This window comes from Cyprinodon variegatus, unplaced genomic scaffold (genome assembly GCF_000732505.1).
Source record: "Cyprinodon variegatus isolate N-32 unplaced genomic scaffold, C_variegatus-1.0 Scaffold207, whole genome shotgun sequence".
Lineage (NCBI taxonomy): Eukaryota > Metazoa > Chordata > Actinopteri > Cyprinodontiformes > Cyprinodontidae > Cyprinodon > Cyprinodon variegatus.
In genome coordinates this window covers 853,501-858,603 of record NW_015150660.1, presented here as the reverse complement: position 1 = coordinate 858,603, position 5,103 = coordinate 853,501, and the positions used below count along the sequence as shown (strand labels likewise).

At 38.7% G+C, this 5,103-nt stretch overlaps 1 protein-coding gene across 1 annotated transcript in view; it reads left to right on the top strand.

Moving 5' to 3' along the window:
• Positions 1 to 4,030: 4,030 nt before the first annotated feature.
• Positions 4,031 to 5,103, top strand: part of uspl1 (ubiquitin specific peptidase like 1) — a 20,201-nt gene continuing 19,128 nt past the window's right edge. The window contains exon 1 of the mRNA XM_015380106.1: positions 4,031 to 4,184. The gene's annotated coding sequence lies outside the window, so the exon portion shown is untranslated. The remainder of the gene's footprint in view (positions 4,185 to 5,103) is intronic.

Sequence of the window (5,103 nt, the reverse complement as noted above, 5' to 3'; positions counted from 1 at the left end):
AACCCATTTGTTTAGAACTGCCTTTGAGCGTCAAAGTTAAACTGTTAACCGAGTTATTATTAGTTTAAAGTTGTGATGCAATTGCTTTATTTGTTTTAAAAATATTTTTGCTTTTATTTTTCTTCTTTTTTATTATCTAGTTCATGTAAAGCACCTTTAATTGTCCATGTATTGAATTTTGGTATACAAATAAACTTGGCTAGCCTTATTTTTGTGCTGGTTAATAGAACTTTAGAGGGTTGTCTGTTTCTTTAAGCAATGAAGGGAGTCATGATTATCTTATTATGATTATGTTTATTTGTAATCTGTGCTTAAAAAAAGTCCACTCTGTCCTTATAAACCTAAATGTTTAATATTGTTTCTAACAGCTTAATGCAAACAAAGAAAGAATGGCTGACAAAGACTTTATCATATCCTTGAAATGAAAATGAGAAAGAGGAACTGATTCCAAATGCCAATCACAACCCAGACCAAACCACATGTCTTTCTCCTATGCTGCCTGTCTCTGCCTCATTTTTGCATCAGGAGATGCCATGGCGGAAAGCTATAGCCGGCTCATGTTTATGCATTCTAATGAGCACACCCTGGGAAATATATGCAAATTCATTTTGTCATCAAGAAGAAAATAGAGGACAGGAGAGCTGCAGATACAGGAGGGGCATAAGGGAGGAGGGTGAGCGCAAGAGGCGGGATTGGGTTGAGGGAGGTGTTTGTGTGTGAGTTTGCACGTCTGTGAGTCTGTTATAAATGTGTGATGGGGGTGTAGGGCACAATGGAAGTAGGCACACAGTAAGGACATATGTAGACCCTATCCCACCCCCACCCTTCCCATGACAGATTACACATTAATAAAGCCCACAGAAATGTATTGTCTTTAGATTTATGTCAATTATTATTTAGAAAGGTACAAACATATAGAGTGGATATAGAGAAAGTTAATAAAAGGTGTCTTTTATGTATACATAATTGAATACAAGTCATAAGTATTTAAAGGTACAGTGTGTAATAATTGCTGGGATTTACTGACATAAATTTAATATATTATCTATTTGTATGTTATTTATTATCATCTATGAACTAAAAGTCTCAATTTTTATGTTTGACTTGCCTCAGTAATTGTTATTTATAATTATATAGGAGTGGGTTTTTCATTTGTGGATGCAGACATCTTTAAAGCTGACAAACTAGTGACTGTAGAGATCGGCATTATGCACGTAAACGACTGCGGTAAGTTATAGACCCATATACAATCCTACACAGACTGATTGAATACTTTTTACACAATTATCTATATGAACTAGTTACACGAACAATAACCTCCTGGTTTTTATGAAGACGACCGGTTCAAGCGACGGTTGTTTTTTTGGTTTTTGGTCATTATTTTTTCTGAGTGGACTCGCCTATTTCTCCTGCCCTCGGTCCATGTTTGTTTCAGTCAGATTGCCCAAAATATGAGGACCAATCACCTGGGAAACTGAGGTAAGGGAGACTTTCCTGAGCTCTGGCAGGAGAAGCAGGGAATCAGTGTGAGAACAGCAGGAGAGAGAGCTCCATAACCGATGAGCCAGCCAGATATGCCAACCTCTGTAGCAAAGGAACCACAGCGGTAGAGGTGGCAGCTTGCGCTGCTAGCTCACGAAGACAGCTGAGGAGCACAGCGGTAGATCGGAGAAGTGCCAGGAGACAGAGTGCTGGTGGCCCAAGAGAGGCTACAGCCGGCCTGGGCTAACTAGAGGCTACCTGTGAAGGATTGAAGGAAAACTGTTTAAGATCACATTAGTCCGCTGGCGTAGAGAGGTCCAACAACAGGGTAGAGTGGTTACGGCTTTCCATGAGGAGGACGGCATGACATCGCAATAGCCCTCCAGGGAGACAGAGCAGGAAGAGATTATGGGAAGCCAAGGCTGGCATCTAAAGGCTAACTGCTGGGGATGGACAGAGGCCCACTGAGGATCAGAGGAGCCTGCTGCGGGAGTGGGCAGTGGAGCGGGATAAGAGAAGGGATCAGCTGATCCACGTCTGTGCTGGAAGTAGGACGCAAAACAGTCCTTCTCGGGCTAATTTAAAGCCGCTTTTTTAAAAAGCCGTTCACAAACCTCTCAAGAGCATCCCCCGCTTAAGTAATTTCCCTCTGGGATTATTAAAGTATTTCTGATTCTGATTTATCCTTCGTCAACATTATTTTCTGTCTTCCATTTTGATTTTAAAAAGCATTTCTCTGTGGCCTCATTCACTAAAATAGAGGTAAATTCATGATACTTTTTAATCTCCTAATTTGTATACTTGTCAATGTGGGGGAGTGGTGGCCTAGTGGTCCCACAGACTGCCACTCTGGGCACCTGAGCAAGACCTTTAACGCCACATTGCCGCACAATGGCAGCCCACTGCTCCCAAGGTGGATGGGTTTAATGCGGAGGGTAAATTTCATTGCACTGGTTACAGCGTAATGACAATAAAAATGCTGGGAGGAAAAAAGCATTTAAGAATTTATGGATTTGATGCCAAGATCTAATGTAAATAGAATCCATCATCACTTGAAAAGATAGGTAATGGGGACGTTGCAGAAGCCTTTTTGTACCATGAAGGTATTAATGTTGCAGTTTGTGGTATGACCATTAGATGTTCAAGGAAAAGTCCGGTCAGCAAGGAAGAATCAATGGATCATTATTTATACCTAAAACTCATACGCTCACTGTGATTTAATGAATTTAGCATTAATCGGTAAAAAAATAAAAACAATAATTTTCGTTGCGATCACTGAGTCCGGGACCGGCCATTTTTGCCAACATATATATATATGAAACCTCATTCCTGACATCTTCGGCAGTGAAGTCATGGTGCAGTAAGCCTAGCGCCATTCTGCCCACTTTACAAGCAAAATCAATCAGAACTAGTAGACACATCTGCAATCAAAAACAATTATTTAAGATTTTGAGAGGACTTCACCATTGAAATTCGCCAGAGCTATAGTTAAACTGACAATTCCCACGTGCATCGCAGATGGATGTTGTAATACATCGGGTCAAAGTGAAAAAAAAAATGTTATTTCAGCTTTCCAATTCCTGATTCCCCGCCAACTTGAATCGGGAGGATTTGCCATCAAACTTCTGGCCAGAGAAAAAACACGTAATATGTAGTCAAAATTTCGAAAAAGAATGTTTTCAAGATGACTTGGATAATAGTGCATTGTAAAAAAAAAAAACACTGGATACAGCACCTGGACTTGCTCAACAGCTGATATTGCGCCGCAAATCTGTTTGAAGTTTGAATTTGACCAAACTTTTCCTTTAATAAGAATAATTATTGAACTTCATTGATGTCACATTGGAGAAATCCACTCTCTGCATTTGACACATTCCCTCAGGGATCAATGGGCTGCCATGGTGTGGCACTCAGGGAGCAGTGTGGGGTAAAGGGTCTTGCTCAGGGACCCAGAGTGGAGGCTGTGGGGATTAAACTGGGTACTTGCAACCTTCTCAGAGCTCAAGCCCACTGCTCTAACCACTAGGCCAACACTTCTTATATAGTCTAATGTGGGTCTCGAACCAACAACCTCAGGAGGGGAAGTCAATGTCTTAAAGCTGACTCCACTAGCAATAGCAGATGTTGCTGAACATCACACAATGTAGCTTTAAAAAGCTGGGCCTCTATTTATTCAACTGCTTTTGAATTATTTATTAAATGACTGTATTTATTTCAGTATTAAATGTAACATGTAAGAAACTATTAATATTATTGCAGTTTTTGTTGATGTATTTAATGATTTGGGATTTCAGGATTTTTTTTTTTGATTTACCATTCAGAAATATCACTAAAAACACTTCCTTACCAAACATGTGGTCAAGTTGGCAATTTAAATATTAAAATCTTATTAAACAATATTAAATATTGCGTGGTCTTTCAGTTCAGCCAAACCGGTTGGTGCTGGTTTAATATAAGTTGAGATCTTGCAGTTGCAGCGAACCGCCGGTAGGGGTCCAGATGACTCTGTCATTCAACCAAGGGGGAAGACAAAGGCGGACGGACCGCACCGGCGGCGGGCGGATGTAGAACGTTTCTGATACGAGCTCGTCAGAAGATGCACATGGAGTCGCACCGCCGCTGGACGTTTGAAATTAAACGCTGCTTGTATGGATTTCTGTATTAAAAATCATCGAATCGAAACCAGTTCAACGCGGGAGGTGGTATGTATTGCGTTTATGTTTTATGAGAAAAAATGCAAGAAAATGTTGGTCTTACGGCTTATAGCATGAGGTTAACGTAAGCTAATAGGGTTAGCATTGTGCTACCTGTCCAAAGTGCATTTTCAGTTAGCTTCATATCTACTTATGCGTTATTTTTTTAAAAACAATTTTAAGTATTACATGCTTTTCCCAGCAGCATTTATTGTCTAGAGTTGATATAAAACGTGATATGAGCGTTAACACTGTGTGCTGTTGTGAAAGTCATTGACAAGTGGTAGAATTTACTGACAATTAACACCTCAGGTGGTGGGATAGCCAAAGTCTTTTTAATAAAACCTGGAGCATTGTTTCTTTGTTTTATTTCCCCCCAGTGGGATAAAAAAGAACAAAATGCTGTTTAAAATTTTGAATAAAGACAAATGAATACATGTTTAAATGGAAATTGTCTCGGTTTGGTCAGAAGGAAAAAAAATCTGTGTTTTATCCATTTATTTTGTCTTACTGTCTTATGATTAGTTAATTAATGGCACATCCCACTTTTTGCTGCTTTCCTCTCACTTCTGAAAAGCTAATAAATAATAAAAAATAAAAAAGAGCAAATTCACTTCAGTTTTGGATGAAATGTCGCAAATATGTTATTCAACACTCATAAGCAATATGTATTATCTTCTCCATTACTAATTAAAGTTGGTGTTTCTTTTTAATTTTAATAAGTGATTAAATAGGTTACTAAAAAAAACTTCAAAATGTTATCCATTAATGGCTAGTGATATATCTATGTTTTAATTAAGTAATTATTAGGGATGAAACAATTAATCGGTTGAATCGATTATTGAAATAATGGTCAAATGATTTAGTAATTGATTAATCGTTAACTGGAGTTTAGAGACTAAAATATGCTAGTCGCTGACAAAGCAAC